The sequence below is a fragment of the Cebus imitator genome, unplaced genomic scaffold (assembly GCF_001604975.1).
Source record: "Cebus imitator isolate Cc_AM_T3 unplaced genomic scaffold, Cebus_imitator-1.0 Scaffold17, whole genome shotgun sequence".
In the NCBI taxonomy this organism is placed as follows: domain Eukaryota; kingdom Metazoa; phylum Chordata; class Mammalia; order Primates; family Cebidae; genus Cebus; species Cebus imitator.
This window is the reverse complement of record NW_016107332.1, coordinates 8,321,028-8,344,575: the sequence shown is the minus strand read 5'-3', so window position 1 is coordinate 8,344,575 and position 23,548 is coordinate 8,321,028. Positions and strand designations below refer to the sequence as shown.

The 23,548-nt window shown below is 34.9% G+C and overlaps 1 long non-coding RNA gene across 1 annotated transcript; it reads right to left on the bottom strand.

The window, feature by feature from the left end:
- Positions 1-1,169: 1,169 nt before the first annotated feature.
- On the bottom strand, positions 1,170-21,190 carry LOC108289388. The gene is made up of 3 exons (XR_001819142.1): positions 21,179-21,190; positions 15,010-15,012; positions 1,170-1,256 (listed from the first exon to the last, which is right to left on the bottom strand). It is a non-coding gene; the product is annotated as an uncharacterized LOC108289388 (long non-coding RNA).
- Between the last annotated feature and the right edge of the window lie 2,358 nt (positions 21,191-23,548).

Here is a 23,548-nt window from a genome sequence, read left to right as displayed (position 1 = left end):
GGGAAAATTTGGTCAGATAACATTTATATGTTTGTTCAGGTTTCAGATATAGTCTTCAGATATTTTCCTTGACCACTGCAGGAACTCAACACAGTAGTTGTTAGAAGTAGTAGTAATAGTGACAAGTTCAAGTAAATGGGAACAAAGTTCTGTCCATATTCCACACTTGCATTATTATGTAATGTATCAATTATGAACCAGGCTTTTTTGGGGTACTCAATCACATCCTGAAGGCTCAAAGAAAGTTTAAAGTCACACTTAAGGCCCTGGGCTTATTGGCTCCACTACATTAAGCTAGAATACATACGTGCTGACTTAGTTATTTAACAACTGGAGGAGGAGACGTGCTTTTTCCTGCGTAAAGCTAAATCCTCCACCACTATCTTTGATCTCATTTTTCCTATATTCTTCAAATATTCCAACTGTGTCTTTTCTCATATTTCTATAATGACTTTCTTTGCTTAGCATAAAAATATACAGTCATGTGCTACGTAACAATGTTTGAATCAATGACCAACTGCATATACAATGTTGGTACCACGACATTATAATCGAGCAAAAAGGTTCCTATGGCCTAGCGGTGCCGTAGCCACTGTAGGAGTGTGGAGCAACACTTCATTCAGGTGTTTGTGGTGATGCTGGAGTGAACAACTCTGTGCAAATTTTTATCATTATTTTAGAGTATACCTCTACTTATTTAAAAAGTTAACTTTACAACAGCTTCAGGCAGGTCCTCAGGAGGTATTCTAGAAGAAGGCGTTGTTATCATAGGAGATGACAGCTCCATGCGTGTCATTGACCCTGAAGAACGTCTAATGGGACAAGATGTGGAGATGGAAGACTGATATTGGTGATCCTGACCCTGTGTCGGCCTAGGCTAATTTATGTATATGTCTTTGTGTTTTTTTTTTGTTTTTTTTTGTTTTTAATTTAAAAAGTAAAAATAAACATAGAAAAAAGCTTATAGTATAAAGATATAAAGAAAGAAAATATTTTGTACAGCTGTAAAAAGGTGTCTTTTAAGAGTCAGGAAGTTAAAAATATTTAAAAGTTTATAATGTAAAAAAATAAGCTAAAGTTCATTTAATATTGAGGAAAAGAATTTTTATCAAATTTACTGTTACCTCAGTATACAGTGTTTATAACATCTACTGCAGTGTATGGTAATATCCAGGGCCTTCACATTCATTCACCACTCACTCACTGACTCACCCAGAGCAAATTCCAGTTCTGCAAGCTCTATTCATGGTGCACCACTTTTTTAAAAAATTATACTATATTTTTAGTGTGCATTTTTGTATGTTTAGATATGTTAAATTAACAAATACCACTGTGTTACAATTGTCTACAGTATTAGGTACAATACCATGATGTACAGGTCTGTAGCCCAGCTATGATAGGCTATATTATATGCCTAGGGGTGAAACAGACTATACCATCTAGGCTTGTGTTAGTACACACTATAGTGTTTGCACAATGATTAAATTGTTTAACAACGCATTTCTTAGAACATATTCCCATTGTTCAGCAACACATGACTGTATATGTGAGCACCACGTTGCTTATTGAAAATCAATGAGATTTTTAAATAAGACTGCAAGGAAGGAAAGCTATAAAGTGTTTTTGTTTGTCTGTTTCTTTTTACCTTGATTGAGATCTCTGAAACATTTGACCTTTCTTCTTTCTCTCAATGCTCCTCTGGTTTCTTTTTACATGTCTACCTTCTCAGTTTTCTTGAAGAGACTCCATTTTCCTTCTAGATACATCATCCACATATTGTGGCTTCAACTACTTCAATTACTTATATTCTAATGGCTGGATTCAGCCATTCTATTTCTCTCTCTCTCTCTCTCTCTCTTTCTCTCTTTCTCTTTTTCTCTCTCCTTCCCTCTCTCTCTCTCCCTCTCATCTCTTTCTCTCTCTTCCCCCCCCCACATATTCATTGACTACCTCTTATTTATGTGCCATTGATGTATATACCAGGAACATGGTATAAAAAATGTAAAGTCCCAGATCTATGGAAATTACACAATCTGGAGAATGGGAACGTCAATGAACCGATAAGCAAGCATACAGCATTCCAGGATTATTAGTGTCATAAAGGGAAAAATGTAGGGAAAGGGGATAGTTATGGGTCATGGAAGGCCTTTGTGAGATAGAATTTTAATAAAGAAATAAATAATGCAAGGGATAATTATGTTTAAAAATCTGGCATAAAAGCATTCTAGGCAGGGTGAACATCGAGTTCAGTAGGAATGTTCTTGGCAATTACCACAAATACCAGGAATGCCATTGCAACTGGAGAATATGTATACATGGGGAGAAATGATAGGAGTTAAGTTGGCAGAGTTAGGTAACTAAGAACCAGATTTTGTATAGCCTTATAGTCCTCTCTCTCTCTCTCTCTCTCTCTCTCTCTCTATATATATATATATATATATATATATATATATATATATAAATTTCATATGATTTTGTTAATCTCTACGTATATGTGTCTCTATTAGTCAGGATTCTCTAGAGGGACAGGGTTCCCTAGAGGGATAGAATGGATGTATATATAAAAAACAGTTTATTATTAAGGATAGATATATATGTATATGAAAGGGAGTTTATTATTTGGGATAGATATATATATGAAAAGTAGTTTATTATTAGAGATAGATGTATATATGAAAGGCAGATTATTTTTAAGGAGTATTGACTCATACAATCAGAAGCTGAAGTCCCACAGTAGGCTGGCTGCAAGCTGAGGAGCAAAGAAGCCAGCCTGTATCCCAAAACCTCAAAAGCAGGGAAGCCGACAGTGCAGCCTTCAGTCTGCGGCCCTAGGTCTGAAAACCCCTGGCACACCACTGGTGTTAAGTCCAAGAGTCCAAAAGCTGAAGAACTTGGAATCTGATGTTCAAGGGCAAGAAGCATCCAACACAGAACTATGAAGCCTGGAAAACGAAAACTCAGCCAGTCTGGTCCTTCCATGTTCCCCTGCCTGTTTTTATCCTAGCCTCACTGGTAGCTGATTTGATGGTATCCATCCAGGCTGGAGGTGGGTCTGCCTCTCCCAGTCCACTGGCTCCAATGTTAATCTCTTTTGACTACACCGTCAGAGACACACCCAGGAAAAATACTTTGCATCCTTCGGTCCAATCAAGTTGACATTCAATATTACCCATCACAGTATTCAGTATCTATTGGAAATTCTATTTGGATATCTTAAGGACATCTGAAACCAATTCATGTCCCAAATAAAGTCTATTATCTTTCCTCCAGATCTGTTTTTTTTTTATTTCCTGTTTCTTAGCTTGATGAATAGTACAGTATAGTTATCCAAAGAAAAATTTGGAAATAATTTCAGCTGTCTTTGTATACCTTATCTCTGACTTCTAACATCTGCCATAAGTGTGTTGTAACTTCTTAAAATCTCTTGGCCCCAATTCTCCAATGTCCACTTCTTTCAAGCCTACAAAATACCTGTGTTACTCGTAGTTTGTTTTCAACTTTCATACATTCTTCTCCCCACATTCATTGAATCCATTATTCACATCAATGTTAGAATTTATTTTTGGAAATATTAAACTTATTATAACCTCTGTATTAGTCTGGTAAGGCTGCCATAACAAAATACCACTTATGGTGTAGCTTAAACAATAACTTATTTCTCACAGTTCTGGAGGCTAGAAATCCAAGATCAATGTGTCATCAGCTTCAAATTCTTTTGAGACCTCTCTGTTCATCTTGCAGAGGGCATCTTCTCTCTATGTCCTCACATGACCTTTTCTCTGTGCACAGGCATCCCTGGTGTCTTTTCCTCTTTCTATGAGAATGCCCACCATATTGGATTAAAGCCCCTCCCTTATGACCTCATTTAACCTTAATTACCCCTTCAAAAGCCCTATCTCTAAATACAGATACATTGGGGGTTAGAGCTTCAACATATGTATTTCAGGGAGACATGATTCAACCCATAACAATTGATTTTGCGAAAATCCTCCAGCGCCCATTCCATCCCCTATGAGACATCAGAATAAAGCATAGGCACTTAAGATTCTGTATCACTTGATACATCATTTCTAATCATCTTCCATGCATCTCGTATATTCCCTTTGCTTCAGTCATACAATAACTAAGTATTTAAATAAATAAATATTTAGGTTCTTCAGGGACAAAAATACATAACAGAAAAAACTTCATGCTCCTTTTTGCCCATGAGTATAAAAATTCCAAGTCATCTGGTTAGAACTTCTCACTGCACTGTCCACTCTGATCATTACTCATTCTTCAAGATTTTGCTTATGTATTGCAGACAGTAGAGGAATCCTAGCTTACCTATCTGATTACAGTTCTATTTTTGTGGTATCTCAAACTCAATTACACATCTATAATAGCATTTTTAATGTTTTTTAACTTTTGCTTTAAGTTCGGGGTACATGTGCAGGCTTGTTATAAACCTAAACTAGCATCACAGGGGTTTGTTGTACAGGTTATTTCATCACCCAGATATTAAACCTGGTACCCATTAGTTATTTTTCCTGATTGGCTCCCTCTTCCCACCCTCCACCCTTCAATAGGCCCCAGTGTGTATTCTCCCCCTCTATGTGCCCATGTGTTCTCATCATTTAACTCCCATTTATAAGTAAGGATGTTATCGTGTAATGTGGGACTTACTGACATACCTGTATTTCTTCCTGACTGCTAGGCTATAAACCCTGTAGTAGTATCTAGTAGGTCCTTGGCACATAGCAATGAATTACTAAACATTGTAAAAGAAAGGAAAGAAGCAATAGTGATTGCAAATACAGGCAGTTTTTTCCTGTCTTTCCCAAGTTAGAATTATTCACCTAGTAAGTCTTTGATTTTCTGTGATGTGAAGACAGAAAAGAGAGTGTTGAAAAAAAAAAAAAAAAGTCGAGTATTTTGACAAAGTCATCATGGAGAACAGGGAAAGGAAACTATGGCAGTTTTATCAGATGGTGTCAAAGACTAATTGTAACAGCAAGTATAAATTTGGGAAAGTCAATAAAATTGCTAAAGTTTTACTGAGACTAGTTGGAATGGAGCTAAATACTGGATTAGAGCAATAAATGCTCATTTAATATTTAAAAGAAGGTGTTTTGAATTAAAAAAAAAAAAAAAACCAGTATCTCAAGAAGATATTTACCTGCCTCAAAATTTTTGAAACTTTTGGTCCTATGTAAATTGACCTGTAAACATATGGCTGAGAATAAATGAAAAGAGAAATTGATATAATAGTATTACATAAGTATCCTATAACAAAAGTGAGAAACCATTGACAACTTCCAAATATCTGGGAAATCCATGGAGTTTATTTAATCAATAGTATATAGTCCCTAACAAAATCTTGATATGCTTTGCTGAAAATTTCATCTTTAAAAAAAAAAAAAAAATGACACTACTCCAGGCCAGTTCTCCAGGCATAAGAGTTAATTTGTGCTGAAGTGAAATTTGCAAGAATCAGGGAGGAAGGAGCCACAGAGAATTTGAAAATAGAAAATTGACATTATTTTTGGAGAGCTAAACTAGCAGCACATAAATGCTTAAAGCAGAGATAGGTAAATTTGCCTTAGGGAGTGTGGAAAAGCAAGAAAATGTTTTCATATTTCTGCATAGCTAGGGATTCCCAAGTAAATCTTATTGGACCTTGGGACTTGTATAAAAAACTAACCTTTGCAGATAATTTATGACTGATTGCCTAGTGGAATAACTTCAAAAAAGTTTTGCTTTTAATAGGGCAATAAATAGCTTATAGACAGATATGAAACTGTTGTCTTCACATACTCTAAAAATTGGAGTCTGTTTATATCAATTTAGAACATTGACTTGAAAATTATAAATTCTTTTCAACTATGATAACTCCTTGAAAATGCAATTTAGTTTTTATAACTTTTTTATTATATATAAATTAAAATATATAAGTAAAATACAATTATAGAACTAAAATCACCTAGCATTTTCAAAGACTTTAGGGGATCCTAAATACTAGCCTAAAAAATATCATATATATATATGAATTGTGTGTCTATATATATGTTGTTTATATGTACAAATATACATTATATATAAATATATATATTACACATATACATACATATATATATATATATATATGAGACAAGGTGTCACTGTGCACCCAGGTTGGAGTATAGTGGGACAATCACAGCTCAGTGTAACCTCCAATTTAAAGGCTTTAGAGATCCCCCCTTCTCAGCCTCCTGAAGCAAAAATATAGATATTTCCTTCTCGGTAAGGTTGATACATCCAACTTTTATGGAATGGTGATCCTAGTAATAAAAATCACCCAACTCATTTCAATTTGTTCAATTTCATTGTTTAGATTATAATTTGACATTTTATATACATTTGATGGCAGAGGAAGAATAAGCTCATCATTTAATCAAAGTATCTACATGTCCTGGTTGATGTAGGTCTATGAATGTGAATTCATAGTCATTCTGATTTTTGCATTTTATTTTTCTATGCTCTTAACTAGTTTTGCAGCTAGGCTAGTGACTCTGCATATATTAACAATTATATTTTGAAGGCAGAAAATCTAAAAATGGTAGCCTTCCTCAGCTAGTGCTATTCCTTCTTGTTGCAACAAAAACGAGAAAGAAACCATGTGGTTTTTGAGTTTGTAATAACTGAGAAGATGAAGACATGTATCCTTAAAGGCAGAAATTCAAAAATTTACTAAAGAGATAGTATTGATCTTACGATATGAGATTCTGTCATAGATGATGACTTAGGGATTCTCAGAAGTATAATATTTAGTTTTTCAATCATAAATGATCCCATCGAGAAAGATAGAGGAAAATACCTAAATAAGGGCAGAAAAAGTACATATGATGTGCTCTGATGAACTCACACTTTAAAATTTATATATATATATATATATATAAATGGTAGGGAAAGTACACTGAAAGATCAATAAAAAGACTACATAAACCAGTAAGACCAAAATTATTGTATCTAAAACTTCTAATGAGTTTAGGCTTTAAAGAATTGTTCAGAACAACAATGTCCACTCTTTTGTTCCAATCAAGAAGATGATGAAATACAAAGGATAGTTTTCAACAGCCTATGATATACTGTTGATGGACAACATGAGGCACTTTTCTCTGTCATCATACTTCTATCTTCCCTGTCAAGGAGAATGAACTTCAGCATGATAAGAAGGAAATAAAACTTAATATGTAAGAAGAGATTGTAAGAGAATACCTGGGCTGTTGTAAATGAATTAAATTCTCATGGTGGGAGGATAATTATATTTCAGGATATATGAAAAATGTGTAAATGAGATCAGTGAACTACTGTTAGAAACCTTTGAAGAGGTTGAAGAATATGAATGATGCCAAAGGCCTGTGGAGAAATAAATGCCATGACTAATTTTAAAAGAGGAAAGAAATAGAATCCTTGATCTGTGTATTATTTATACATTTATTTATTTTTGTTCTAGTAATTTCATACAAGCTTTGAGGGAATTTACACAGAAGCACTATAGAAGCAATAAGAGCAATAATTGAAATACAACAGAAAAAAAATTACATGGAATGAGTAGGGGAGAGTCCTGACCCTACTTAAGTATATGAAATATACTTAAGGCGACTCTCTCTGTCTTTTCCAAAAGACAGAGCTAACTGATCCAGAGTTGGACAGTGGATTAACTATGAATCCCTCAGATTCTTGTTTCCAGTAAAAAACAAGTTGAAAGTTAAGTATCATGGGGGCTGGCACTTGTTGAAGCTCAATTCCAAGTAGCGTTCCATGTTCAAGATCAGCAAACTGCAGTTATTAGAATTCTCACGTCAGCTCTTAATCCTTCTCTTCCTGAGACCTGAATATTGAATTCATCCTCCAATACTTTCTTCTGTGTATTACTGAAGATAGGCTAAATGTTAAAATAAGAATTACCAAAATTTCAGTGGCTTACCACAGTAAAAATGTATCTGCTCCTCACACAATAATTCATTGTGAGTGTTTTTGGTAAGATGGCTCTCCTGGGAGTTGCTTTCTATGTGAAAGTTTACAAACTTTTTACATATTCTAATTCTACCCTCCTCTAAGTTTTCAGAGTATGCTTAATAGAGCAAATGAATAGATAAATAAAACAGTGTATGTTCAGACTTGACAGTGTCAGAAACACTTTTTCATCACCATCCATTGCTGGGAACTCCGTCCTATGGCCATACATAACTCCGTGCCATATAGCTACGTGTCCAAGAAAGAAACAGAAACAAGTTGGGGAATAGCTGGTCAGTCTCCACCATAGCCAACCCTTTTTGTCTTCTTTTTTAAAAAAATTATACTTTAAGGTCTAGGATATATGTGCAGAACATGCAGGCTTGTTACATAGGTACATGTGCCATGGTGGTTTCCTGCACCCATCAACCTGTCATCTACATTGGGTATTTCTCCTAATGCTATCCCTCTCCTACCCTCCTGCCCTACAACAGGCCCCGGTGTGTGATGTTCCCCTCCCTGTGCCCATGTGTTCTTATTGTTCAACGCCTACTTATAAGTGAGAACATGTGGTTGTTGGTTTTCTGTTCCTGTGTTATTTTGCTGAGAATGATGGTTTCCAGCTTCATCCATGTCCCTGCAAAAGACATGAACTCATCCTTTTTCTTGACTGCAATACTTTCAGTATTCCATGGTGTATCTGTGCCACATTTTCTTTATCCAGTCTAATATTGATGGGCATTTGGGTTGGTTCCAAGTTTTTGCTACTGTGAACAGTGCTGCAATAAACATACATGTGCATGTGTCTTTTTAGTAGAATGACTGATAACCCTTTGGATATGTACCCACTAATGGGATTGCTGGGTCAAATGGTTTTTCTGGTTCTAGATATTTGAGGAATCACCACAGTCTTCCACAATGGTTGAAGTAATTTACACGCCCACCAACAGTGTAAAAGTGTTTGTATTTCTTCACTTCCTCTACAGCATCTGCTGTTTCCTAACTTTTTAATGATCACTGTTCTAACTGGCGTGAGATGGTATCCACAGTGGTTTTGATTTGCATTTCTCTAACAATGAGTGATGATGAGCTTTTATCCATGTTTGTTGGCTTCATAAATGTCTTCTTTTGAGAAGTGTCTGTTCATATCATTTGCCCACTTTTTGATGAGGGTGTTGGTGGTTGTTTGTTTGTTTTGTAAATTTATTTAAGTTCTTTGTAGATTCTGGATATTAGCCCTTTGTCAGGTGGATAGACTGAAAAAATTTCTCCCATTTTGTAGGTTGCCTGTTCACTCTGACAGTAGATTCTTTTGCTGTGCAGAAGTTCCTTAGTTTAATTAGATCTCATTTGTCAATTTTGGCTTTTGTTGCCATTGCTTTTGGTATTTTTGTCATGAATTCTTTACCCATGCCTGTCCTCGATGGTATTGCCTAGGTTTTTTTTCCAGGATTTTTATGGTTTGGGGTTTTACATTTAAGTCTTTAATCCATCTTGAGTTAATTTTCGTATAATGTGTAAGGACGGGGTCCAGTTTCACTTTTATGCATATGACTAGCCAGTTTTCCCAACATCATTTATTAAATAGGGAATCCTTTCCCCATTGCTTGTTTTTGTCAGATTTGTCAAAGATCAGATGAGCCAACCCTTTTAATTAGATCACCAGATCACCCTTTTATCCCTTCTTTCACACAGAAAACATACTCACTTCATACTCAAGAGATACCATTCCATAATTATGCAGATCACCACATCAAGCTCACATTCCCAAAAAAGGACAAAAGCTTGGTGCCAAAATCCATCACACTCAAAATCATTTGTCTAAGCCAATAAGGGTTATGATCTTTGCAACCAAAAACCTTACCAAATAAACTGAAAACAGACTTTTAGGACAGTATTTTTTTTAATACTAGCTGTTTCTTAGAATTACATATATAATTACTTAGAAGTACTTAGACAGTCATATACTTAGTTCTTTGAATTACTTAGAGAATCATATATATGTAATTCTAAGTAATTCATATATATATATGTGTGTATATATATATATACCTTCAAAATTCATATATATGATTTTATCTTCAGAAATTATAATTTAATTCATCTGGATTGGGGCCCTGACACTAATATTTTTAAACACTCCACAACTGAATTTAACATTCCAGGCCGAGAACCAATTCTCTAAGAGAACGATGAAAAGGCAGCAATTGTCTGTGCACGTAACTACCCTTTGCAAAATAAATAGAACCAGTAGATTAATAAGAATGTTGTCCACATATGAACAACCTACTAATTTTCTGAACCTTGTTGATAATCAAATGATTGATGGGCTTTATCTATATCCAACATATAGGTACTAATACTTTATTTCCAGGGTTACATATCAGAATAAAGATTTTGAAGATGCCTGAAAGGACTTGAATTCTTAGTTGAACAAAAGACATCACAGAACGTGGAGACTACAGTAACCTGAGCTAGAAAGAAAAAATATGGCTCAAGAATGCTGTTTAGTGTTTGGCCAAAGAATTAAGCCTGTGTCTTTTAGGGTATGTAATAACACATTGACACACAGAGGAAACAACACAAAATGGGGCATTTCAAAGAGTGGAGTCGGGGAGGACGGAGAAGATCAGGAAAGACAACTAATGGGTATTAGGCTTAATACTTGGGTGGTGAAATAATCTGTGTGACAAACCCCATGACACAAATTTTCCTATATAACCTGCACTTGTAACCATGAACTTCAAAGTCAAATAAATAAATAAATAATAAAATGACACTTTTTCCCCTTTTAAAAATTTTTGACTCTTTTTTATCAACAGTTTCAGATGAAGGGAAAATTTGGATCAAACTTCACAAAACAGGTTATTTATTGATTGATATTCGCCTTCATGTCACCTCCCCTTATGTGAGTCCTTTATCTTGCTAGACTTGTTCTCTCCTTTGCCCTCCCTACATTCAGTCCTGTGAAGGTGAAACTGAAATCCTACCTGCACTGAAAGTGGGAGGAATTTTTTGCAGAAAAACTCCATAGGCTTCTTGGGCTGCAGGCTCAACACTGTAAGTTAGGAAGCTCAGGCTAACAAGCTGTCTACCCCAAAGTTTGTTCCTAAATGTTATTAAATGATACAAATAGAATTTATAGTCCTAGCTTTTAAATCACCTTAGGATTTAAGAAGACTTTCAGAGATTATTGAATCAAGACTTTCAGAAGTGAAAATGATGGGAGCAGGCAAGCAGGAAAAATGTATTCTTTTAAACAATGACTGACTTGGAAGAGTTTGACAAAGGTAAAACTTCACTGACACATCAAACTCAAGAACAGTAAGCTTTATGAAATGTAAATATAATAATTTTATTGAAAACATATTTGCCAATTTATAGCTGTGTGTATATAAGTATATACAGTGTAAATAAACACATAGAAATTCTACCTGTATACGTGCAGATGTATTATATGCAAGACAAATATTTTAGACCTTTAAGACAGTATTTTTTTAATACTAGCTGGTTCTTAGAATTACTTATGTGTACATGTAATAACTTAGAATAACTTAGTCATATACTTAGTTCTTTGAATTACTTAGAGAATCATGTACTTTGGAATATGAAACAATGAACTAGTTTTATCATATGCAGTTCCTAAGTGATTTCAGTAATTTTGAAGAAATGATTTAAATGTATAGAAATTGATCAGACTGCCTATCTCTAAACAAAAAGGCATCAGTGTTACAAGTACATGTTTATTATTGACCTATCAACTTAGACTCTATCTATGGCTGTTCTATATTTGTATTTTCAGAGGCAGCCAGGCATAACAGAAAACATAAAAAGCCATGCGGTTGCCCAATATTGATTAGCTGTAAATAAAGTCATTTCACAATGTTTGTCTCCAGGTGTCTTCTATTTATTTTTCTAAATCACAGGCATATGGATGGATTAAAATTGAACCGCTTTTTTGATACATATATAGATTTGACATTTCTGAGAGCATGGGTTTAGAGCTTGTTTCAGAATAATTGGCCAAATTTGATAAGACAATTTCCAGCCTACTTTATGCATTTCCATCTCATAATTATTTCATTTTTAATTTTCTGTCTCCCATTCTCTCCCAAACATCACATATTCTTTAGAAGCAAACTGAGTATGATTCTTTGCGGAAATAGCTCTAAGCAGCAAATGCAGAGTCTTCAGCTTAACTCCAAAAGGCCAGTCCTACATGGGAGAAAGACTTTTAAATTTAAAAAATTCAAGAAAACTGTGAAAACAAGACACTGATTAGTAGAATATATAACATTTTCCTGAATCGTTTGCTTTGCTTTTAGTGATTTTATATAACGTAGAGACTGCAAATGCTTTGTATGTGTATGCTTATAGAAAACCGTGATATGTGCTTTTGGTAAATTGCTTATCTCCACCGTATGATGATGTTATTAACTTTCAATGTTTATTTGCATTATCTCCATTATCCAAGAGATTAGAGATAAGTAAAATCATAATCCTAAGGATTTTTCAAGATGCACTTGGTTAATCAATTCTACATGAATCTTGTATATCAAACCCCACACTTTATCTGGAAATGTTAACATGCTTTATGTACCCTAGGTAAAGATTAATTTTTAATACAGATTTCAAATGCTTTGTCTTCATGACATATAAACATTAAAAAAAGCATATTAAATGTCAGGACAGCCAGTGATTTATAAAAATCTAAATAATCTAGGTGGAAGATTGAGAAAAAAATAGTCTGTAGGATGTGAAAAGCAAAAACAGGATTTTTGTTTTTATCCTGGGAGACATATTGAAAGGTTCAAAGAAGTACTTTCATGTTTTGTATCCCAATTGAGGAAGTATTTTTTCACATGATATAAAGTGACACTTTCTTTATAAAACAGATTAAAATTGAGCCCATTAAATTCAATGTCTCTAACTCACACAGAACTCTATAACAATTGAAAATGTCATTTAATAATCCCAGTTCTCCTGGTGACATAGCCCAAATTTCTTCCTACTGGGCACAGAAAATTGAGAAAGAATTTACAGGTGAAAGATTTTTTTAAGTCTATGAAGTTCAACACTATATATTTGTCTTATGAGTACGTTAAAGAGGAAAAAAATGTGAAGAGGAGAGAAACATTGAAATTACATATCCTATCTCCTAAAAAAAGTTGTCTTTCAAAAGTCTAAAAATCTCCTGAAAAAAGTGCTCTTAATAGTGGCATTTTAAGCCCTGTTCGCTTATAATTGACACATTCGTTCTTAAGCATGGTCACTGAAAACTGAATCAGGAGAAAAAAAAATATTTATGTGAAAATAATTTTAAACATGAAGCCTTTAGGATAAAGATTTTGCTGCTACCAATTGGCCAGCTTATTTAGTTGCTTCTACTAGCTTGGTGTATATTACCAAAATCATAATGAAAATCTGTGCTAGGGCTTCATCTGGATTTCACTAATTTCAGTTTATCTATTTTTGTTTCGTTTTGTTGGATATGGTTTCTGCTCATGCATTCATTCTCCAAATGCATTATCTACCAGCAAGGTTGTTGTTTGGAACACTCAGAGTTAAATCTTCTCAAATTTCAGAACAGATGAGCTCAAACTAGGTATCTTTTGAAATTGAAAATCCCCTTTCTTCTCCATGCTTTCTTGCTATTTCTCTTTTCCCCAAAAAACACTGCAGATAATTCCCTCAGCACCTACAAACAAAAATGTACTCCAAGTGCTGAAATTGGATGGTAGGGGGAAAGAGAGAAGAGAGAGAGAGAAAAAAAAATGAGAGAGAGAATGGGGGAAGGAGGGATGCTACCATGATCATTATTTCATGTAGGCTGTTCCCTAGCTTTCTATGCCTTGATACCCCAGATTATTCAAAACATAGGCTCTAAATTTAGAAGTTGTACTGAACTGAATTTAAGTGGGAAAGAGCTACTTTAAAATCTGTTTCAAAAATTCCACATTTTTTCTTTAATCTTGCATTAATGTAAAGTTCATACATAGTCTTACTAAAATGAATAGCCATCATCTATTAAGTGTGATGTAGAAAACACTATTGAATATATAAACATTATAAAGTAGATTTCTTTAGTTTACAGATGAGAAAATTGAGGATCAGGAAGTGGTGTTTACTTTGTTTCTAAGTTTTGAAAGTAGGAAATTAACCTTCAGTCCTTCTTATTCTTCACTATATGTAGATATTGGAACCTTTGTGCCTTTTACCGGGTGGAGTGGGTAGATTAGGACTTTAAGTGATTACTCATTTTGATAAGGTTTGGGGCGGACATTCAACACCTGACTTGGCCTCCTCCCGGTTGTGACCCTGGGTAGGACACTCTAACTGGCATTCATTAACTCGCTAAATGTCTTCCTGATTGTAGTGATGCCACTTGTGTTAATTTGTCTGATGTCCGTGATCCTGTAGATTGCAAGCTGAGCAAGGGCTCTGGCTGCTGTATTCACTGCTGTAACTTCCACACATTTCCATAGTGCTGGGAATTCGGTTAGGGTTTAGGAAATGCTTATTGAAAAAATTGGTTATAAATTATTATATAACTTACTTTAATATTCATGTAGTTGGGCAAATGACAAAATTATATGCAGTAGGTAACCCTTTAAGAGAAGCTGCTTTAACTGCAGATACACTGCCTCATGGTAGGTATTTGCCTTTCAGGTTGAAGACACTGAGAGGCAGGGAATTCAATTTGGTGACAATTTTGTGGCTATCTCATATGCTAACACTTGACTGAAATTCTATTGCTAAACAAGGCCTTTTCTATCCATAGATAGAAAGTACAAAACTGGGTTCCCTCTCTACTTCTATGTAGAAAAGCATAAAAACTGATTTTACTAAATTTGCAAGAGTAAAACTGAATACATTATTTAAAATAGGAGGGTGTAGCAAATGGCTTCTTTCATCTTTTCTGCCTAGTAGTATATGAAATTTATTCTCTTTGAGAGGCAAAGAAAGACAATCATATCACTTCTGTGTGCCAAATAAACACTCCATTTGCATCCATTATCCCCCTTGGCTAACTATCTCAGGTCATTTGATTGTTCTGGCACAATAACTTGCCATCTGAGAAATATAATTGTTATAGCAGAAAAAAACTGTTGAATCTTATAGTGTGCTTGGTCTAAGCAAAATCATAGCAAATTTATAATTAAAGTGAATTAAACAATTTTGCTAGAAAGAATAAAAGCAATTGATATTCACAGTCATATACATTAGACAAACATAAGAAGCAATTGAGCATGTAATTATTTCAAATTGGAAATTAGAAAAATAATAGATTACTCATAAAGCTATCCAGGAACACAGAAAAATTGGTCATGGTGGAAATTTTAACTGTGAAAAGTGATGCAATTAAATATATTTGGACACTCACTCTGAACAGCAAGATGATACTCTGGGCAATCAAGAACAGATTCAGAATTGGAAAGAAAAAAATTGAAGAAAGCACCATCAACAGTCATGTTTTTAAAAAACGTAGTCAGTCAATGTACATTATGACTTTCAAGTAAAATTACTTTAACAGTTTCATTTGGACCATAAATGAAATCTTTTGTTCCCCAAATGTCTATTGTACCTCAAGAATTCCAAAAGTCATTTGTGTTCTTTAGAACAAAGGGCTATTAAACTCAAGCTTGAAATCCTCACACTAGTATTCTGAAATACATCTATCTATTTTTCATTTATTCATTAGCTCAACTATTTCTAATACATTTCTACTATGCATCAGGTAAGAGAGAAGATAGAAGCTCCTTGCCCTCAAGATATGAAAAGTAACACGTTCGGAGTGGTTTATGCAGAGTGCTAGATAATCCAGAAAGAGAGTCACTAATTCCCTGGAATTATTAGGGAATCCAGCTTGATGTAAATCTTGTCAAATGAATAGAAATTTGTTATGTAGAGAAGGAGTAAAAGGCAATTCATTTCTGAAAGATCAAATGGGAGAGAAAAGTGGGGAAACCTCTTCATGCTACATTTCACCCAGTGAATAAATAATCTCAAGAGAAATACTACTAATTTAAATGCATACATGGAAACTTTGATGTTTTCACGTTATGTGCTCTTAGACAAGAAGAAAGAAATTATATCACATTTTCCCTCAGACATCCAGGCTATGTACATATTCTGTCTATATTAATTAAAGTTTTAATATGCTACACAAATCCTTTTCTCTCTACATGATATGAAAAATCTGAAGATGAAAATAAATTCATTGTTTGAAATTTTTAGAAGAGGTTACGTACCTTTTTTCAGAGCCAGCATAAACTGAGAGTTATATTTGTTAACAACTAAGACTCTGGAGCCAGAGTGCCTAGATTTGAATCTAGGCTCTACCACTTATTAACTTTGGGAACTTCAGTAAATCTCTTTAATCTTTCTGATATTCAAAGTCCTCATCTATAGAACTGCAATAATAATGTTACTACATTTAAAAGTTGCTGTGAAGAGTAAATGTGATCACGCTTATCAGTGATTTCCTCAGTCCCTGGCACTGATTCGGAATTCAGTTGTTTAGTTATGATTGCAATATTAGTAATCAAAACTCAAGGCACAGATATGCACACATGCACTCTCAGAGGGATAAGAAAAGAATCTTACTTTATTTTGAAAAGAAGTAAGCAGAATTAGGTAAAGCATGGCTAGGTCTTATCTTCTCGTACCAACCTTTTATCTTCACCATTATCATTTTTATCCCATCTTATAAATATTGGTTGAAACAAATCAAAAAATCAAAACAAATCAAAAATGGTATGCTTCTCCAATCTTGGCGGTGCATCATCCCTAGTCATCACCAAGACCTCTTGTTATGTGAAAAGCTAAGCAAAATAATAAGGTGGTCCCCTACAATGCAATTAACCGTCTAGGTGGGATGTCTCTTTTTAAAACGTACTTCCTTCTTCTTACTCTCACAAATTACATCCAGTGCCATTACCTGTTCTCCTTAATATTTTACTCTCTTTGATTTCCATTGTTTATATTCTCATCACTTATTCTTCCTTACTGGGGGCACCTGAATCCTTAGCTACAACTGTAGTTCTCACTTCCCCAGAAGCCAATTGGCGAGCTCCTTGGGTTCTTCCTTTTCAAAACTATCCCTTTCTTCCATTTTAATGGCTGCTAACCTATCCAGACCCCAATTTTTCCTGTGTGGCCTGTTACAATAGGCCTCCTGCCTTCCAGAGTATAATCCTACCAATCCAGCCAGCGGTTCACAGCTAGAACATTTGCGTGTTCAATAGTCTCTAATGACCCCATTAGCTATAAGATAAAGTTAAAATTGCTGAGTATAGTGTTCATAATAGAAAAATCAATTTTTAAAAAAATCCACTAAATTTTTTTTTTCTAAGCAGGCAACAGTTTAAAAATGTACACAAGAGGGAAGGAGGAAAGAGAGGGAGGGAAGATAAAAGAGGCTCTTGGACTTCATAAATCAAGGTCACACTTCTATTTAATGTAATAATGGTCAGATGAATAGTCCTGCATTTCTCCCTATGTGCAAAAGCAGCAGAGCTGTACATCGTCATTGACTTTTGACCATTGCCAGATCTAATTTCCGACACATTAAAACACTGGCCTTTTTCTAAAATTATCATTATAAAATGATTATGTATAAAAGCAAAATTATTACACAGTCTCAAGAAGTTATTATTTCAAATCATACCTCTGTTTTAGGTAAACCCAGTGTATTATATTGTGCAATTTTTTATGTTACACCTCAAATACTTTTCGTAGCTTTATTGATTGATGAAGAAAAATATAGCTCTCCTCTCACTGAGAATATATTATGCCTTAAATAAAACAACTTATTGTTTATATATTGGCAGGAAACTTCTCTCAATAAATTCTAAAACTAAGAAGTTTTCATTCTGTGATCAATTCCAAAGGCTCTGCCATACTTTCTTTGTGCTGTTGATATTAATTTCCCAGATTTTCAAGTGTCTTTGTCCTAAAACCTCAACAAGATTTGAGCATGCTTAAACAAAAGGGAGCATCCACACTAATGAAAGGTAAGTGAATGACGAGTTTATTATTTGTTTGTTTTTTAATTGTGATTTCAATCTTAAGTTACACAAGCCCCAGGTAAAATCTAGGCTCCAGCAATTCAATTGATTCAGTTTTAATTTTTACAGGTTATGTGTTTTTTCAGTTCTTGTTTCTTTTCTCCAGCAGTAAAACAAAAACACTTCTCAGAGTTCTCAACAGTTGCTCAGAAGCCATTGCCATGCTTGTCCATTCATTTAAATTCTATCTGAATAGATTCATCCTAAACCTGCTGCAATCATACAGCTTTATGTCCCACATATGTATATATGCATTCCACAAGTAACATAAATTTTTTCAATTTATTTATATTCATCTCTAAATATTCATCAAAACTTCCTGTTCCCAGAAACCAGGGCAAAGTTAAGGATGCCTTTATTTTCTTTAAAGTGGCACACACATGCCAGAAGTAAAATTAAAACTGAAGCTTATCATCTTTATGGGAGTATTTTAGCAAAATTCCCCTGATAAGAAAAATTTATTTTTCTTACCTTATTGTAAAACTATCACTGGTCGCATGCTTCTGCCACTGATCTTCCATCCCCCTTACCTTTGATATGATTAATATATTTTTTCTGAATTTTTTTAATATATCTTGAAACTGAGTGTGCTCTTTAAAATAAAAAATATTTAATGACAACCTTGAGAGACTGTCATGATTGCAAAAATAAAGTAATAAATACATGTGATCAATTACAAGATATCTCTGCAATTTCAGTTTTAGATGGTTTGGTAAAAACTATAACAAACGTGTTGTTTGTTAATTGATGTAGTCCAGGAAGAAAGTCACATTTTTTTGTTTAAATTTCTAATATCATTATAAATATTTAAAAAACAAAAAAACTTAAGAACAGAAAAATTGACTTAAAATGAATACTTAGATAATAACCAATTATGACTATAAAGTTTTACCTTACCATTAATTTGCAAGTTTTCCTCTTGCACTTAATTTGATTTACTAAAATCCAATCCCTGATAACCTTAGAATTCAGAGAACCTGTAGCTGCTGGCTGTTAACTCTTTCTTCATGGTTATGACTGACTAATTTCCCTGCCACAGCCCTGAAATTCCTCCCTCTCAGCCTAATATCTTAAAACTTCTTTGCTCAAAGCTCTTCAATAACTCCAGTTGCCTTCACAATGAAAACTAAACATCCTTACAAAACATTTTGTGATGTAGCCCTGCTTACTCAAAGCTCACGTCAATTTAGCTTGTCATGGTTTTGAATGACCCCCCCACCACACACACACACACACAAACAATCAATTCAAAGGATCTGTTTTTTTTAATAACATTTTTGAACACTTTTATATCCAAAGAACAATGGTGGTAGTGATTAAGCTATCGAAAACAATAGTAGTGATTGTTAAGCACTTACAACTTGCTGGGTATTATCTAAAATCCTTTATAAGACTTGATCTCCCACAATATCCTGTATCTAATTTTTTAAATACTGCTAGTATCTTTTACAGATAAAGAACCTAAGTCTTGGAGAGGTGAAATGCCTTTTCCAAGGTCAGGCAGCTAGGAAAAATTAAAAAGCTCAGATTTGAACTCAGAGAGTCAGACTCCAGTATCTGCCTGATTAACCACTCTACTACAGATTACATTCCAATTGGGTACTATGCTATTCCTACCTGCACTACAAGTACTTAATTTTTATAGTAACTTATTATTATATTTGTAAGTATGAATTATTGTTATTATAATTAATATAATATGCTATATTATTATAAGTTATAAGAAAGCAACTTCTTTCACCTCCTTGTATCATGTAAGAAATAATACTCGGCCACGCACGGTGGCTCACACCTGCAATCCCAGCGCTTTGGGAGGCTGAGGTAGGTGGATCACCTGAGGTCAGGAATTCAAGACCAGCCTGACCAACATGGTGAAATGCTGTCTCTACTAAAAATACAAAAATTAACCAGGACTTGTGGCAGATGTCTGTAAACCTAGCTACTCAGGAGGCTGAGGCAGGAGAATCGCTTGAACCAAAGAGGCAGAGGTTGCAGTGAGCCGAGATAATGCCATTGCACTCAGCCTGGGTGACAGAACAACAGAGCAAGACTCTGTCTCAAAAAGAAAAAAAAGAAAAGAGAGAGAGAGAGAAAAGAAATAATACTCAACAATATCATCTTTGAGGCTGGAATGTAACCTATATTTTTTATCAAGGTAGGTACTTTGGAATTCATGTAAATTTGGAACAAACATTACTAAATTTTGATTTGCTAATAGCTCCAGGAAGAATTTCAGTTTGCAATATTCACTTTCTTCAACGAGTGCTTTTTATTCCTCCAGTTATACAGCCTTTTTCTTATAATGCAAGCTGTTATCAAAAAAAAAAAAAATTACATTGTGAAGCCTGAAATACTGGCTGGTTGAAAGGACAGTATCCAGTGGAACTCTTTTCATATATGTTTGAGAGTTTAATCATGTGCTGCTGGGTAGATGTTTGGCCTGTGAAGGTTACACAGTGGTCTCTTAAAGTATACTATGAAAGTGCTTGTAGAGGGAGAGAGATCTGACAAGCTGATGAAGATTCCAAGCTGGGCAATTATTTCAGTAACTCTCCATACCATGGGCTTCTTAAATTACATGACCCTTTTCATATCTCTGTGCCTATTAATTGGGAACAAATAATGACACAGGAAAAATCGCTCCTTCAATTTTCTTCCTCCCCTGATCATAGTTGAAGGAAATGCTAAGCTCCTAGCCCTTCAAGGGACCTAAAATTTAAGCAGCTTTCTGGATTTCACACAATAATGCCAGTGTTTGATTATATAATGTTGAGGAGAAACAGAATTATATTGTTTTTGATTGCCTTAAAGCTATCTTTTTGTCTCAGATTTTTGGAATTTACCAAATATTCAATATTCAGAAAACTCTTTTGATCTCCTAGCTGGGCAGGTGAATCATGCACTTTTCCCTTCGAGATGTCCCCATGGGACATTGGGGGATGTTACGTGATCCTGGTGTGCCAGTGAAATACTAAATAATACCCTTAGAAAGCCAGTGTGGCCAAGATGGGCAGTCTCATATTAAAGATCATACTGAGATTTTAATTGTGTTCATTTGTGGTCTGCTTGTGACTAAGCAGAAATTCAAGATGGTCCCTGAGAAGAAAGTTGGCATTGTGGCAGTTGTCAACACAGCTATATTACTGTTTTGATCCAGATGGCTCTCTAGATGAAACAGAAATGCCCGTAAATCATAGAATGAATGTGATTTAAGGCATGGTGAGCAAAAATGGCCCTGAGCAGCAAAGAATACTGTGATTCTCTTTTTTCCCCAGTTCCCTGGATTATTAGTGTTACATCCTTCACAATTCTTCCCCATTAATTCCATCATCTAGGAAAACATCTCTATCACTGAGAAGGGAAAAGAAAAGCACGCTTAGTAGCACCAGGTTCTGCATGGTAATCATTACCACAGTTTCTGTCTGTGATCACTCATAAAACATTTCGATCCAATTTATAAGGTAAAATTACCAGACTTTATTTAGTAGTGAAAAAAGGCATTTGCAATAAGAATTTTTATCTTTAAAATTTCAGGACATTTTAATGAGAAAGAAATAGCTTCTATACTAGAATAGCTCCTTCCGCTCTTATTTCTCCCTCATGTTGTATATTTATGACTTATTTTTTATTAACCTCAGCACTTCCCTGGGAATCTGTTCTATTATTCTGTTCTTACTGTGATAAAGAACTTAAGTTGACAAAAACAAGGAATATATACCAAAAGGTACTGGCAGATTAGATTCAAACATCAACCATTGTAAATTTGAGCACATGTTACTGTTATTATGAAAATAAGGAGATGCCGCTGGTTAGACATTGATAACTATTATTTCTGTCCTCCTTAATTCATTTAGAGATTTTAATTTGGCTTGCAAATGTGTTTCTTCTCTACTTTTATGCACGCATATTCTGTTTTTTCTAACCCAAAATAATTCCAAAGATAAATGAAACTCCTATGAAAATATTTCAAATTTTGCACTTTTTTTCAAGTAAAATATCTCACATTGTCTCTTTTGTATATAAGTATAGACAGTGCTGGTGAAAAAAACTGATGGATGTTTTTGTTATTCAATCTGTTCTTTATTGATGTATATTTTACCAACTGTATTAGTCAGGGTTCTCCAGAGGAACAGAATTTTTGGAATAGATGTATATATAAAGGAGAGTTCGCTAAGTATTAACTCACACAATCACGAGGTCCCACAATAGGCCATCTGCAGGCTAAGGAGCAAGGAGAGCCAGTCTGAGTTCCAAAACTGAAGAACTTGGAGCATCCGGCACAGGAGAAAGATGTAGTCTGGGAGACTAGGCCATTCACATTTTTCCTCCTGCTTGTATTCTAGTCATGCTGGTAGCTGATTATATTGTGCCTACTCAGATTAAGGGTGCATTTGCCTTACCCAGATCAATGACTGAAATGTTAACCTCCTTTGGCAGCACCCTCACAGACACACTAGGATCAATACTTTGTATCCTTCAACCCAATCAAGCTGATCCTCAGTATTAACCAATACAAGTCCACCCTTTGTCAACCTGAACCCATACATATCTCCTGAGAGCGTATACAATTCTCAAATAAAGACAATAATAAGGTCATAATTATGCCTAACATAATACAAACTATCCTTCGTACAACCAGAAATGCACCAATCCCCAACCCAAATACTAGTACATAAAGTTAACAAAAACGCTGATGTGAAGTCAACAAATCTTATGTCACATGATAAAGGAGAAAGGAAATAAAATGAAGATACTTTCTTGGTACAAGTGTATATATGCACAAACATGTTTTTAACAAAAGAAGGAGGAAATACTCATGACAATTAGCCCTAGTTTCTGCAGCTGGTCAAGTGGTCATAGCTGTATTGAATACCTTCTACTACCCATTCTGTCTTCCCTTTGCCTTCAGCAAGCACATCAGAATGTTGTGGTTTTTCTTCCTGGTGGAGTGACACAAACCTTCCTTACTGAAGGGTCTGGGTCATTTGTAGTCCTGTCTGGGTTGAGCTGTTGTAGTTTCCCATTGACCTTAATCACAGGGCATAGTAACACTAAGAGACACCCTAATGGATCTCCTGTATCTATGCATACTCTTTCTTATCTCCACTGGGGAGTAGTAGACTGATTTCATCTTGATAGTCCAGGTCAAACACTGCAACCAACACTGTAACTGCCTTCTCAGCCTGTTGACTTAAAGGTAGGAGGAGCCCAATGTGTCCAGGTGGCAATCTTAACTTCCAGTTTAATGGAATTGTTTTCTGTGTCCTGGTGGCAGCATTCCTCCCTCTGGAACTAAGACCTCTAGGCCAGCAGAAGGTGATGTCACACAAACAGGAAGCAAAAATTTTGCTAGTTGATCACTAGGGGTGATGGTGAGTGGTACCTATTCCACTTCCACTCCTTGATTCCTGGAACTGTGAATCCTGGCTACAGGAGAAACAGTACCATATGTTGGATACTGATTCACAGCATATATGGCCTTCTGGAGAACTTGTCCTAGC